The sequence below is a fragment of the Pristiophorus japonicus genome, chromosome 2, assembly GCF_044704955.1.
Source record: "Pristiophorus japonicus isolate sPriJap1 chromosome 2, sPriJap1.hap1, whole genome shotgun sequence".
Taxonomy (NCBI): Eukaryota; Metazoa; Chordata; class Chondrichthyes; family Pristiophoridae; genus Pristiophorus; species Pristiophorus japonicus.
Genome location: NC_091978.1, coordinates 74,374,030 through 74,390,512, shown reverse-complemented (window position 1 = coordinate 74,390,512; position 16,483 = coordinate 74,374,030). Strand labels below are relative to the sequence as shown.

The following is a 16,483-nucleotide window of genomic DNA, read 5'->3' as shown; positions in this document are numbered from 1 at the left end:
GTGGATGAGTGACAAGAAGTAAACAAGATTGACAGCGTTTGAGATTTGAATCAATTAAGCAGATGGGTTAGGGGAAACCGGAAGAATTTAAATGTGAAATGATGTGCATTGCAAAAGGAACCATGAAAAGTGCATACATGTAAAAGGGAACAGGAAAAGGATTTGGATGTGATTCTGACTATTAACTGAAAGTACCAGTCAATGTAAACCTGTTCTTCAGAAATCTATTCAAGTACTGGGTTGCTTCACCAGGTTTTGAGGACCTTTTTATTACAGGTTGAAGCAAATTATTCTAGCCTTGTACAGATCATGCACAAAGTCACATTTGGCTTAATGGTTTGAGGCTTTAAAGAAGATTTTAACCAGAATGATTATGGAGCTACACTTCAAAATGTATTTCATTGGCTGCAAAGATCTTTGGGACATCTGGTGGTCATGAAAGGCACTATATAAATGCAAGTCTTTTTTGCTTTCTTTCTTAGGGCTCCAAGTTACAAACAGAGACTTAGAGAACTGAACTTGCTATCATTGGGAAACGGATACTGAAAAGGTATGTTTCAGGATTTTAAATTACTGAGAAGCTTACAATGTGAATATAAACAAATTATTTAACTTGGACTCTGAGCATTAAATTAGAGAAAGCATGATAAAATTAAGAAACTTCAAGCGAGACTAGAGATTAGAAGTTTTTCCTAAATAGTGGTGATATTGAACAAATTCCCAGCAGGAGTGCTCAATAGGTTAATGAATTGCTTGAAAATGGATGGTATAAATATCTGGTTGGAATTGGGATCGAAAGATTTTAAGGATAATTACAGAGAATGATGATCCAAATACTTCAAGTGACACAATGGGAGCAGAGGCACAGAATGGGTGGCAGCAGATTGGCTACCTGTCATACATCTGCTTGATTTTCCTTTCCACTAACTTCAATGGAAAAGAAAAGTGGAAGGGATAGATAATGGATGGCTGTTCTGCTACTGCCCATTTTGTGAACCCCGTCAATGTAGCATTTTGACCCCAGTGATTCCCATGTTTATGGGACTATGTAAACATAATCTATTGAAAGCAACCAATGGGCATTAAAGAGTGAAAATGTAAGAATAAATATGCTGATTTTCCTTTGATTAATCTTGAAATTCAGTTTTTATAGAGAGATAGATATATTTTAAAAATCCCTAATGTTCCATAAGGAGGTTAACAAATTGGGGCAAATCGAAGAGAAAGTAATTGCAACATGCCTTGTCAAAGGAGGGAAACTGATATGCTGAATGACTCTTTCTCTTTGCATGCTTTCTTGTCTTCTCGTGTTCATAACATTTTGATCAGTCAGTTTTTTTCAATAGCACAATTTGCTAGTGTTTTATTTGCTGTGGTAGAGCATGGAGGGCCACATATTTGGAGCTCCAGAGAAACAATAACGGAAAATTGATAGGAACAACGCAGCCTTTCTTCTCTCTATCTTTTAATATTACTGTAGTTAATTGACAAAGGTTGAAGACAAGGGATGAGTGAATCATTGGCTATCAGATAGATGAAGGAAAGAAATGCATTTAAATAGCATCTTTCACGATCTCGGGGTCTCCAAAAGCGCTTTACAGCCAATGATAAGATTTAACATCGCCTCCAGTATGCCAGAGCAGCCTTCGGCCGCCTGAGGAAAAGAGTGTTCGAAGACCAGGCCCTCAAATCTACCACCAAGCTCATGGTCTAGAGGGCTGTTGTAATACCCGCCCTCCTGTATGGCTCAGAGACATGGACCATGTACAGTAGACCCCTCAAGTCCCTGGAGAAATACCACCAACCGATGCCTCTGCAAGATCCTACAAATCCCCTCGGAGAACAGATGCACCAACATTAGCATCCTCGACCAGGCCAACATCCCCAGCATTGAAGCACTGACCACACTTGATCAACTCCGTTGGGCAGGCCACATTGTCCGCATGCCAGACACGAGACTCCCAAAGCAAGCACTCTACTCAGAACTCCTTCATGGCAAACGAGCCAAAGGTGGATAGAGGAAATGTTAAAAGAATACTCAAAGCTTCCCTGAAAGTACAACATCTTCACCGACACCTGGGAGTCCCTGGCCAAAGACCACCCTAAGTGGAGGAAGTGCATCCGGGAGGGCGCTGAGCAGCTCAAGTCTCATCGCCGAATGCATGCAGAAAACAAGCGCAGGCAGCGGAAAGAATGTGCGGCAAACCTGTCCCACCCTCCTTTCCCCTCAACAACGACTGTCTGATCCACCTGTGGCAGGGACTGTGGCTCTCTTATTGGACTGTTCAGCCACCTAAGTACTCGTGTTAAGAGTGGAAGCAAGTCTTCCTCGATTCTGAGGGACTGCCTATGATGATGATGGTGATGACCGCCAATGAAATACTAGGCCGAAAATTCCAGGTCCATACAAAGTGCGCACGGACCCGACGAGGCCTCCAGGCGATTTTTGTGCATGTGCCGAAAACCGGCTTTATCAGCAGATCCTCCGAATCGCGGGAGAAGTATATTTGCGCGGGAGAGATTGTGCTATTTGCCGAGCGAACGTCCTTCAAACTTTTATGCCTGGTAAAAATAGGCGCATGGCTTACTTTTACCAGCATAAGAGTTTTAAAACATATAAAAATTAAATTTAAACATTTTTATATTAAACACATTTTTATATCGACAACATTTAATTACATTTAATTTCAATTAATTTTAAATATTGATGTTTTATTGCGAATCTAGGCCTCTGACGGGAATCTCTGTTCCTCCAGGACCACCAGGTAGATTTTTTTTCGGGTTGGAGGTGTTCGTACGTAGGAAGCCTCCGACCACAATTTTCCCCCACTCTTATTTTTTTGAAGTATAATCACTGCTTTAAGTGCATAGCCAAGTACTTTTTAAATGTGAGGGTTTATGCCTCTACCACTCTTTCAGGCAGTGAAAAAAATTCCCCTCATATCCCCTCTAAACCTCCTATAAGAGTATACCATTACAACTTCCAATGCGAGCCGTTCCAAGTTTGCGACGATTTCGAGGTGGGTGACATTATCAAAACCCAGGTCGCTGTTTAGAGCGTGGGCAGGAACATTGGCGGGGCCCAGGTACAGCGAAGGGGCGGGAAGGTCGGGGCAGATGAGCGGCAAGAGATTGTGGCGAAGGTGCAGCGAATGTTTTGTGGCAGAGGAATGGTGAGATATTGTGGCGATGGTGCGGCAAATGAGTGTAACGGGGCCAGAAGCAGAAGAGGCGAGAGCCCAGGGGCAGTACGGGCCAGCCCACACTGCGATATGTGTGCACACTAGGTCCGTGCAGCAGAGCAGGTCTCCAGTTGTCCTAGTTAACCCTTGCCACTGGATAAAGGCCTAGCTCTGTCAAGCCCGTGTGGTGACTGATGTGCAATGGTCACTACACATCAATAAAATCCACGCACAGGCATCTTCCAGCCCTTCAATTGGAGTTCAGGATGGGAATATCGGTCCTTCATTGAAAAATAGAAACGTAAAAACATAGAAAATAGGTGCAGGAGTAGGCCATTCAGCCCTTTGAGCCTGCACCATCAATTCAATAAGATCATGGCTGATCATTCATCTCAGTACCCCTTTCCATACCCCTTGATCCGTTTAGCTGTAAGGGCCATATCTAACACCCTCTTGAATACATCTAATGAACTGGCATCAACAACTCTCTGCAGTAGAGAATTCCACAGGTTCACCACTTTCTGGGTGAAGAAGTTTCTCCTCATCTCGGTCCTAAATGGCTTACCCCTTATCCTTAGACTGTGACCCCTGGTTCTGGACTTCCCCAACATCGGGAACATTCTTCCTGCATCCAACCTGTCCAGTCCCATCAGAATTTTATGTTTCTATAAGATCACCTCTCATTCTTCTAAACGCCAGTGAATACAGGCCCAGTTGATCTAGTCTCCTCATATGTCAGTCCTGCCATCCCGAGAATCAGTCTGGTGAATCTTCGCTGCACTCCCTCAAAAGCAAACATCTTTGAAGTCATCCCTTTTGGTATGGAAGCAAGTCATCCTTGTTCGAGGGACCGCCTATGATGATGAATGTAGGAAACGCAGCAGTCAATTTGTGCAGAGCAAGGTCCCACAAACATCAATGAGATAATGACCAGATAATCTGTTTTTGTGATATTGGTTGAGTGGATCAAGTTAACAACATTTGGTGTAATTATTGGATATAGCCTATAACTATAACAAAGAAAGAGGATACTGTCTTAAAGAATAAAATCAGTTTCATTGGTGCTTGTTTATAAGGATGACATAAATTTCATTGCTCCTGGAAAGTAGTATTCATGTCTGGTGTTACATTTTGACATGGCATGACAACGAGAAATCAAAGGAAAAGAGAGCGGCTATAGGACAATTTTTCCATTCGCACACTCCTGGTGAAAGCCTTTGTCCGCTGGGAGTGCGAGCCAGGAATCTTGTGTGAAGCCCATGATTTCCATCTAATTAATTGAAATGAATGGCTGGAAAATTGTGTGCTGGGTGTACGCGATTTCCCGTTATACACTCCCGATGGGAAAGGATCCGTGCTGGTACCGAACAAGCAGAAAACCGGACATAAATTATAAAACCATAATGGAAACACACTAACTTTTTTCTAACAATAGTACAAGAACTATATTCTTCACTGGGTCACATCAGATTAAAGTCTACTCTCTATTCCAATATTAAAGGAGACAATTCAGACTGCATAATAAATGCTTTCCTTTCTAGTCTCCAACATCTGTAGCACATGTTAAACATACAATGGAACACACTGATCACATTCTTTAGGCAGTTTTTAGACACTTAATTATTGAGTGGTTGCTTGTGCAGTTCTGTTTTTCACATCACTTTATGCTTCAAAGATAGTTGGTACTAAATGATGTATTATGAGATAGTGATGGATACATTTTTCTAAAACTGCACTTTTTCTAAAAACCGTGTGCTGTCATGGTTTTAAAGAAATTTGAAACCAAACTAAATTTCTGGAATATCTGAGATTAGTTTAGCCCTCTTGTAAGCTGAGGGGGTTTGTGGTTAGGAATGGTAGTGAACATGCTTTATTACCTGCAAACAGGAGAACTGGCATGACAGCAATGTGCGTTTGGGTGCCATCTCTGCTGAAAGTGCTGCTATTTTTTTTGTTGCTAACCAAATCTTTTTTAATTGTAAAGAAAGTTTAGTGTAGCCACTAGAATATTAGTAAAAGGTAATGGCGAGTGCGTGAAATTATCGTTCTATATTCCCTTGAACTGTGGTTGGAGAGAATATTTTCAGCTGTATAACTAGGATGAAATACTGGTGGTGAAAGCAATTTGAATTGATGAATTTAGAGTATCAAACAGCATTAAAGTTGTGTGACTTTGCTTATAACATACTGGTGCCAAGATAGTAAATACATTTTGAGACAACGCAAGGTCATAAATCAAAGTATTGTGTATTACTCTGCATAACGCAGTCACAGGTTAATTACAACCCAGACTTTTGTGCAATTTTCAATTATTTTGATGAGAATTCAAGACAATTATTGCAAGTTTTCAATAGTAACAGATTCAATGACTGCCAGCTATGTGAATGTCCTAATAGGCTAGAATCATAGAAACATAAAAAATACGTGCAGGAGTAGGCCATTTGGCCTTTGAGCCTGCACCACCATTCAATATGATCATGGCTGATCATTTTTGCAACATTAATACCCCATTCCTGCTTTCTCTCCGTACCCCTTGATCCTTTTAGCCGTAAGGGCCATATTTAACTCCATTTTGAATATATCTAACGAACAGGCCTCAACAACTTTCTGTGGTAGACAATTCCACAGGTTCACAATTCTCTGAGTGAAAAGTTTATCCTCATCTTGGTCCTAAATGGTTTATCCCTTACCCTTCGACTGTGACCCTGGTTCTGGACTTCCCCAACATCAGGAACATTCTTCCTGCAACTAACCTGTCCAATCCCGTTAGAATTTTATATGTTTCTGAGATCCCCCCTCATTCATCTAAATTCCAGTCAATATAAGCCTAGTCGATCCAGTCTTATCAGTTCTGCCATCCTGGGAATCAGTCTGGTGAACCTTCGCTGGGCTCCCTCAATAGCAAGAATGTCCTTCCTCAGATTAGGAGACCAAAACTCTACAAAATATTCAAGGTGTGGCCTCACCGAGGCCCTGTATAACTGCAGTAAGACCTCCCTGCTTCTATACTCAAATCCTCTCGCTATGAAGGCCAACATACCATTTGCCGCCTTCACCGCCTGCTGTACCTGCATGCCAACTTTCAATGACTGATGTACCATGACACCCAGGTCTCGTTGCACCTCCCCTTTTCCTAATCTGTTACCATTCAGATAATCTGCCTTCCTATGTTTGCCACAAAAGTGGATAACCTCACATTTATCTACATTATACTGCATCTGCCATGCATTTGCCCACTCACCTAACCTGTCCAAATCACCCTGCAGCCTCTTAGCATCCTCCTCACAGCTCTTGCCACCCAGTTTAGTGTCATCTGCAAACTTGGAGATATATTCAATTCCTTCATCTAAATCATTAATGTATATTGTAAATAGCTGGGGTCCCAGCACTGAACCTTGTGGTACCGCACTAGTCACTGCCTGCCATTCTGAAAATGACCCATTTATTCCCACTCTCTGCTTCTTGTCTGCCAACCAGTTTTCTATCCACATCAATACATTACCCCCAATACACTAATCTCTTGTATGGGACCTTGTCAAAAGCCTTTTGAAAGTCCAAATGCACCACATCCACTGGTTCTCCCTTGTCTACTCTACTAGTTACATCCTCAAAAAATTCTAGATTTGTCAAGCGTGATTTCCCTTTCATAAATCCTATCCTGTCACTGATTTCCAAATGCGCTGCTATTAAATCTTTAATAATTGATTCCAACATTTTCCCCACTACTAATGTCAGGCTAACCGGTCTATAATTACCCGTTTTCTCTCTCCCTTTTTTAAAATGTTGGGTTACATTAGCTACTCTCTAATCCATAGAAATTGATCCAAAGTCTATAGAATGTTCGAAAATGACCACCAATGTGTCCACTATTTCTAGGGCCACTTCCTTAATTACGCTGGGATGCAGACTATCAGGCCCTGGGGATTTATCGGCTTTCAATCCCTTCAATTTCCCTAACATAATTTCCTGACTAATAAGGATTTCCTTCAGTTCCTCCTTCTTGCTAGACCCTCTTAGTATTTCTGGAAGGTTATTTGTGTCTTCCTTAGTGAAGACAGAACCAAAGTATTTGTTCAATTGGTCTGTCATTTCTTTGTTCCCCATTATAAATTCACCTGATTCTGACTGCAAGGGAGCTACATTTGTCTTCACTAATCTTTTTTCTTCACATATCTATAGAAGCTTTTGCAGTCAGTTTTTGTGTTCCCTGCAAGCTTCCTCTCATACTCCTATTTCCCCCCTCCTAATTAAACCCTTTGTCCTCCTCTGCTGAATTCTAAATTTTTCACAGTTCTCAGGTTTGCTGCTTTTTCTGGTCAATTTATGCCTCTTCCTTGGATTTAACACTATCCCTAATTTCCCTTGTTAGCCACGGTTGAGCCACCTTCCCCGTTTTATTTTTATGCCATCATATCGAGGAAGAGGGCTAGAATGGTGGTTGTAGTAATCTTGATGTTGTAATGGGATTATTGAATGTCATAACAAAAATAGGCTTATTATTCTATAAAGTAAGAGGACAAATAGTAACAAATTGCCACCGACTAATTGCAATGCACATTGTCACATGATTATATGGCCTTGTGATATCACCACCACCATTTGAAAATCTGAGCTTTGTCATAATCATCACAATTTACTACAATATAATTATCACAATCTGAGGCCATTTATCACCATTGACAGAATTTAACTCTTTTCCCATCCAAAACAATCAAATATGTCTGAATTCTCAATAATAGATGGATTTTCCTCAATTTTTGTGTGGAAGCGAGTTTCTTTATGCAATGAACATTTTTAAATTTGGATTTTAAATAAGGATATCCATGAAGCAAGGAAGTTATGATGAACCTGTGTAAAACACTGGTCCGGCCTTAACTGGAGTATTGTGGCCAATTCTGGGCACGGCACTTTAGGACAGATGTGAAGGCCTTCGAGGGTGCAGAAAAGATTGAGGAGAATGGTACCAGGGATGAGGGACTTCAGTTAACTGGATAGATTAGAGAAGCTTGGGTTGTTCTGCATAGAGCAGAGGAGGTTAAGAGGAGATTTGACAGAGGTGTTCAAAATCATGATGGGTCTAGACAGAGAAGTTAGAGAGAAACTGTTGCCATTGGCAGAAGGGTCGAGAACCAGAGGACACAGATTTAAGGTGATTGGCAAAAGAACCAAAGGCAACATAAGGAAAACCTTTTTACGCAGCGACTAGTTAGGATCTGGAATCCACTGCCTGAAAGGATGGTGGAGGCAGATTCAATCATGGTTTTCAAACAAAAGACACTTTCTTTTAGGCAAATGAAATACTGTAACTTCTTAAACATTTATAGTCAGGAAAACTTCCACACTAACACACACTTTTTCACAAACTGAAATTCCATTCCTTTCAGTCAGCAAATCTTTTATTTTTCTCAACAAAAGCCGAAGCTTCCGTCTCCGTTTCAACTAAGTTTCTCTTTTTCTTCACTTCTTAAACTGTAGTCTCAGCAGATTATTCACTAATTCCCTGTTTTTCCCTTTGCTGAGTTCTCAGATGGGTTAGCATGCAGTTTAGATCTTTTCCCCTCTCTCACTCGCCTGTTTTTTATGCCTCTGTTTGTTTCTCAAGTCTCCATGCTTGGTGCAGAAGTGGGTTGTGTGAGCTAGTTTATATCCGGCTTCCACAAGTTTAATTTTCTTTCATTCACTTGGGATGCTATCTCATCCAAGCGCTTGGAGTAACTACATCCGTCATTTTGGATGACTCCGATAACCTCTTGGGACCCCCAATTTCTCTGAGACTGTTTGCGACTATCTCTAATAGTACCCACCATTTTGTTTTGGATTTTAGTGACAAAACACACCCCTGTCGTCCCGCCCAGTGGCTTGTGGTGACGTTGTTGACTAAGTCCGTGTCTAACTCATTTCTCCACAAAAACCCTTTTGCAGTCCCTTCGTAGTCACCAATTTGTAGAGGATTAGCCAATTTGTTATTAGCTTATCTCTGGTCTTTCATATAATCAGGATCGACTGCAAACCAATGTGGTGGGTATTTTGTGTTTAATTGGAGTTTAAGACTGAATATAACACACAAGTTATACAGCAAAAACTTACAACCATGACAAGCAGCTAGTACCAGCCCCGATCGGACAGACAGCTGGAGTGCGTGAGCAGCTCTTCGGCTTAGGACCTTTCTTCCTCCCTTTATAAAGCCACTAAAAGTATTAAACTAAGGTCAGTATGGGTCCACCCTTGGAAGAATGTTAGACCATTCTCACTCTTGGAAGCTCTTCACTTCGCTGTCTGTGCTAAAGGTGCTGTAGGTCTGTCTTTTATTCTCTTTTTAGGTGTTGGCCTGGGGTAGAAGTTTGTCAGGATTATCTAAACTGTAAGACCTCTTCTTGAACCAAAGTGCTCAATGGTATGTCAAGTTCTTTGTCTTAACTTTCAGATGAAAACCCTCCTCTAAGGGATCACCTGCTTATCTCTCATGCCTTTCCTGTTTATACATTCTGAAGGCCCATCCATCTGATTTCCTCCCTCTCGCCCATCCTTATCCTCCCAAATTTGGAGTCAGACATGCCATTCTCAGCCTTCAGATGTTCGTAGCTGCTTGTTATCAGTTACTTAGGATCACACTGTTCATGTAGCTTTAGCTATGCAAAACTAAGTAGTTCATTCCATTATCAGACTATTGTACCATGGAATTAATCATTACATTCCTAAAGATATCCTCTATTCTATTCTCACACACTGGTTAACTTGCGCATTTTAAAGCAGTTTTGTTAAACTAAGTCAAAATCCTAACTTAGCATTATAATATGGTTATTAGCAGTAATGGAAGAAGCATAGACGATGGACCTTATTTGGTCAAATTAAAGATGCATAAAACAAAGTAAAAATCCTAACTTAAGAACAGAAATTGCTAGCCTGGAAACCAGGATATATATGACCTGCTTAGTGCATCCGCAGGGAACCAAAAACATAAGCAAATTCTAAGCATCTATCCAGTTGTTCTAATGTTAGTCTGAAGAGATTTTTGTCTCCAGTTCTGATAAAATCATCTCAACACCGTCTTATTTGCGTCACAATTTCATTTGCATTTTAGATGCCTCTAATTTCTAACAATTGGAAAAGTACCTGAAGGAAAAAAAAACAGGGAAGGGCGGTGGAGTGGGACTAGCTTAAGCGCTCTTGCTGGCATGAGTTCGACAGGACAAATGGCCTCCTTCTGTGCTGTAACCATTCTATGATTCTATAAGCCTCACCTCAATGACTTGGTTGAGACAATCACAGTTACTCATACACGAATCAGGACCTTTTTTAGTGCCAACAAATAATTTTGTCACTCATTAGTTATGGCTGATCTGATTGAAAAGTAAATAACCTTGTATTCCACTGTTCTGCACCATGTAACTTCTATCTAGAACACTTTTTTTTTGGGAGGTACAAACTAATTATGCAAGAATTATGCTACAGTGATTTTTGCTTGTTGAAAAAGCAGAGTGCTTTGGATATTTTCTTTTGAAAGCCATAGGTGACATCTTCATCATAGGCAGTCCCTCAAAATCAAGGAAGACTTGCTTCCACTCCTGAATTGAGTTCTTTGGTGGCTGAACAGTCCAATACGAGAGCCACTGACTGTCACAGGTGGGACAGATAGCCATTGAGGGAAGGGGATGGGTGGGACAGGTTTGCCACATGCTCTTTCCGCCGTCTGCACTTGATTTCTGCACGCTCTTGGCGTTGAGGTGCTCAGCACCCTCTCGGATGCACTTCCTCCACTTAGGGCGGAATTTGGCCAGGGACTCCCAGGTGTCAGTGGGGATGTTGCACTTTAACAGGGAGGCTTTGAGGGTGTCCTTATAGCGTTTCCGCTGCCCACCTTTGGCTCACTTGTCTTGAAGGAGCTCCGAGTAGAGCACTTGCTTTGGGAGTCTCGTGTCTGGCATGCGGGCTATGTGGCCTGCCCAACGGAGCTGATCGAGTGTGGTCAGTGCTTCAGTGCTGGGGATGTTAGTCTGGATGAGGATGCTGATGTTGGTGTGCCTGTAGGTGACATATGGTATATCAGAAATCCAAAGAAAAAATTGCCAATATGCAATCAAAACAGAAAATGCTGGATTGTCTGTTGGCATCTGTAGAGAGAAATGATAGGGTAACAGCCAGTCAGAATTCTGACTAAAAATATCTACATTAAACATTAACCTATCTTTTCTCTTTTTAGTAATAAATCTGCTGTATACTTTCAACAATTCCTGTTTCAACTGTGGCTCAGTGAATAGCACATTCCCCTGTGAGTCAAGATTGTGGGTTCAAATCTCATTCCAGGAACTTGAGTGCATAAATCTAGGCTGACACTCCAGTGCAGTGCTGAGGGAGTGCTGCACTGTCAGAGATGCCATCTTTCAGATGAGATGTTAAACTGAGGCCACACCTGCCCCCTCAGGTGGACTTGAAAGATCCCATGGCACTATTTTGAAGAGCAGGGGAGTTATCTCCAGTGTCCTGGTCAATTTTTATCCCTCAATCAACATAAAAACAGATCATCTGTTTTTTGTCACTTTGCTGTTTCTGGGAGTTGGCTGCTGCGTTTCCTACATTGCAACAGTGATTACACTCAAAGTACTTAATTGACTCTAAATTGCTTTGAGACATCCGGTGATCGTGAAAAGCGCTATATAAATTCAATTCACTTCCTTCCTTCCTTCCTACCTACCTACCTACCTACCTAAACTTGGTCATTAGTTTAGTAAAATAATTTTGGGCTGAAAATCGGCAGCTCTTCCATGTACTCCTAACATCGGTGGGAGTCCACAGATGGGGATCCACCAGGTGTGGCCTTATGCTGAAGTATCTGCAATTGCCAGATGGGGAGTAGTTAAAGTTGTGCTGGTTAAAGTGATGCTGCAATGATTCTTCTCCTTGTTCTGATTCTGAGCGCCACAAGGTATCTTCTGCAATTAAAGGGGTTGCGCCATCTTGTAAGGGATGTAAGGTGTTTGTTTTTCATTCTGCTCTGATTCTTAGACCTCGAACGTATAGTGGGAAAGGACAACATGTGGCACAAAATTTAGGCTTAACCCAGTGTCAGTTTTATTACGCAACAAAAAATCAACTAAAACTACAAGACTAAACTTCTGAGAAATTGACAAGACATACAATCACCACCCCTGGCTATAGCTATTGTAGGTTTGTGGTCGTTGATTCCGTGACCGGTTGGTGGTTCTTATGTCCCTTCTCTGCAGTGCTGTTCCCGTTCCTGTCCATCTGTCTCTCTTTTTTTGTGTTTCTGTGTTCATATACTTATATCCATTGTATGAATAAGTTTCTCGCTGGACCGGGTCCGATTAATGCATCTGAATCGATGTGGTGATTTGTTTAACTGGCTGTGGTGATAAGTTTGAATGGCTACTAATTTGCACACTGAGTCGACAGTGCAAAAGATAACTCCTTATCCTTAATGCCCTGTTATCCAAAAATATGCATTTCGTAGAGTCCTTTGTAGTCCTGGTTTCTTGCAAACTTGTAGTCTCTGGGGTGAACTGTTTTTACCCCCTGCGGCCAATCAACTCCGGGGCTCCTCTGATAGATAGTATTTGTCTGTATGCAAAACCAAGTATAGTCCTTGACCACAGAGATTGTTATTAATGGGTGAGTCACCACTTGCCCCAGGTTGGTGCCTTTTCCCCTCCCAGGTAGTACAAAAGTTTTACTTTAAAACAGTGTGTTTGTGGCCTTTTCCTGTGCCTCATTCCAAGAAAATAGGTGTATTCTTTCAGGGTCCCAAAGGGATATGATTCATTTCAACAATGTGATCTATAAACTTTGGAACTGCTGAAACTAGTTGATAACTGAACCATAACAGCAATCCTATTTAATATCTTCTGAAGTAGTGCCACAAATTTCCTGTCTTGCAAGGTTTATTGGCAAAATGCTGAAACACTTCTAGTGAAACTGGATATGCTACTGTATAGCCTCCAAACATTTCTATCATTATTTATGAAAATAAATCCAAATAATATGAAATGATTCCCCACACCTTTTAATTCTCAGTCTAAGCCAGTAGGATTTGAAAGGTCTTTCTGTATCTTCCAATGGTTAGCTCAATACTAAAGAAAGACCTGTGAGGAACACCATCGCGGCAGGTCAGGGATATCAGGAGGTCCCAGCGTGGTGCCCCAGTAGTGGGGTCAGGACCTAGGTGGAGAGGGAGCGGCGATCAGAGGTGGCAAACAGTGGAGGATCGATGATGTCGTGACCCAGGAGCAGCGCGGCATATAACAGCGGGGTCATGGCGCAGGAGCAGTGGTATCGGACTAGAGGAATCAAGGGATCATAGCCCAGGAGTGGCGCAGCATATAACAGCTGCAGGGTCGTGGCACAGCATTTAACAACGCCGGGGCCCAGGGATGGCGCAGCAGAGCTTGGTCTCCAGTCATCTTGGTTATCCCTTACCACTGGACCAAGGCCTTGCTGTCAAGCCCGTGTGGTGGCTGGTGTGCAACGGCCACTCCACGTTAAAGAATTCATGCACCGGTATCTTCCACCCTTCAATTGGTGTGGAAGTGGGTCATCCTCAACACGAGGGACTGCCTAATACTATACTAAAGAAAGAACTTGCATTTATACAGTGCCGTTAATGACCTTCGGACGTCTTAAAGTGCTTTAGTCAATGAAATACTTTTTTTGAAGTGTAGTCTTTATTGTAATGCAGGACCATTAAAAAATAAATAAATACAATTAAAATAATGAATTTGTATTACTTGCCTTGCTGGCAGTAGCCCAATAGTTCCTCCATAGGAAGGAGGGTGAAGGGGGGAGGTGAGGGTGGCGATCATGAGTACTGTCTAGTCCAGCGAGCACTCTGCAATGTCCAATTTGGTAGAGGCAAGCTAAAATTGGTTAGGCCCCCCATTTACATATGTAAGGGGTCTAACCTCTGTTTTAGGCAGTCACCAGGGACACCTGAAAAATGACCCAACCCAAGATCAGGTTGGTCCTTGAAATTGGCCCTTGCACCTGTTTGATGTCTGAAAAATGGATGCAATGAGGTCCAATTCCTGTTTCTCGCATTTCTTTTGGGTGCCTGCAGTGGAAGCAATTTTCTGCTCTCTACTAAGTGTGTGGGTTGATAAACATAAAGGGGGTGAATTTCCTTGGGAAATTCTCTGTACCTTCAGCAGTGGCTGGACAGAGAACCTATTTACACATGTCCATGGGGTTTCCACTTACGGTACTGTGACCGAGTGGGAGAAACAAGTTAAGTGAAAAATTTGGGCAGAAAATTAATTACAAGTGCAGGATTTGGAGCGATGAGACGAGAGCATAACCCATGGAAAAAAAATAATTTGGCACATCTGTTATTATTCCTTCCCCCTCTCTTTCTAGTGGTTGCACCTATGGATAAAAGGGGATGAATGACATTGATTGAATACTGAATTCTGAGTGAATGCATTATTTTTTTCACTGACAGAATTATTTTTGTGCCATTGGAATTTGTTTTGATTGATTTGTGGCATTTTTCTTCCCTTGAAATCAGTTTTTTTTTAAATCTACTAACTGTGCCTTCCAGGCTGCAACCTAAGATATTTCCTCGCCCCTGTGACTGACTTACTCAAATATGGTGAAGGTCTTTAAATATTTAATTCACACCAATATGTTAATTAAAACCATACTCCACTCTGTGTTTCACTAGAATCAGCACTTGACCCAATTTCTCCATATTGTACTAGCTTTGTTACTTACAACAGTGCAATGGTAATGTATAAGCAAACATTTTGGGTTCTGCACAGCAATGCCTGATGCCATTTGACATGTGAACTAGTCAGAATTCGACATCAAAACATTACGTTTGATTGTGGTGTGAGCACAAATGCACCCAAATACACCGGTTCAACATTGAGAAAAGAGGGATGCATTCTATGGTAAATGACCTGAAAATTAAAACACCATTCACATTGGATATTTTTCATCTGATATTCTCAGTAAGTAACCAAACTGCAAACTGTGTTCCATCTCTAGCCAAGGGAGGATAGTCCTGGACATGCTGCTATCAAAATCAAATAAAAATGCTGCATATAATCTTCTTTCAAATTAAGACAGCAGAAAATTGAGGTAATTAGTTTACATTATCTGTGACTGCAATATTTAAACTGACACCAGTAGCTTTAAAAGTAGATTGCATACACCATGACATAAGACACATTTGTCTCATAAACTGATGAACCATTTTCAAGCTCCTGATGACCCTCATAGGTATAATGACTACGTCGAGAATTAATTATCCACTGCAGGTGCACAGAACACAAATCTCCCTGGATTGGTCCCCAGGCTCACAACAGGTGCTACAGCAGTAGGGCATTACAATTTGTGCTTTAAGTCTAAAAATGCCTTGTGCTTGCGGCTTATTAGCTCCTGGATCTACTGGTCGTTCTCGTCCAACCAGTCTTGCTTTTTCATGGTTGAGTGACCGAGTGTCTCTTCACAGGTGCTGGTTATGGAGGCCTTGAGGGTAGACCAGACACTGGGCACTCTGCGTCACGTGGTCATCGAGGGTCGCCAGCATGGCAGTGAGCCACTCGCTGTATAGGGCTTTCTTAACTGGGTCTTTGTGCCCCAGCGTTGATTTTCCTGTGGCATTCTTTCTGTTGCTGTTTTGGAGCGATGTTGATGACAGAGCAGATTAGGCAGTGGTCCGTCCAGCAGTCGTCGGCTCCTGTCATGGTGCGGGTGATGCACACGTCCTTTCGGTCCCTCGCTCGGATGATGACTTAGTCAAGCAGATGCCAGTGTTTAGAGCGAGGGTGTTGCCATGATGCCTTGTACTTGTCCCTCTGACTGAACAAGGTGTTGGTAATGACAAGGTCATGCTCTAGGCATTTTGTGATCTTCACCGTGCGACAACTACAAGAGAAATGCAGGGAACAGCATCAACTCTTGTACATGGCCGCGTTTGACACTGTCAACCATGAGAGACTATGAAGCGTCCTCCTCCATTTCAGCTGCTCCCAAAAGTTTGTCACCATCCTCTGCCTGCTCCACGATGACATGCAAGCTGTGATCCTGACCAATGGACCCACCACAGACCCAATCCACGTCCGGACTGGGATCAAGCAGGGCTGCGTCATCATGCCAACGCTGCTCTCAATCTTTCTTGCTTCATCTCCCTCTCAACAAGCTTCTGCTGGAGCGGAACTAAACTATCGAACCAATGGGAACCTGTTCAACCATCGCCGCCTCCAGGCTAAATCCAAGGTCGTCCCACCCTCTAATCGAACAACAGTACGCGGATTACGTTTGCATGTGTGCACAGAGGCTGAACTCTA

The 16,483-nt window shown here is 42.1% G+C and overlaps 1 protein-coding gene across 1 annotated transcript in view; it reads left to right on the top strand.

Annotated features, from left to right (window-relative positions):
- The first annotated feature begins 509 nt into the window (after window positions 1-509).
- Window positions 510-16,483, top strand: part of cntfr (ciliary neurotrophic factor receptor) — a 258,091-nt gene continuing 242,117 nt past the window's right edge. Inside the window, exon 1 of the mRNA XM_070862387.1 lies at window positions 510-550. The gene's annotated coding sequence lies outside the window, so the exon portion shown is untranslated. The remainder of the gene's footprint in view (window positions 551-16,483) is intronic.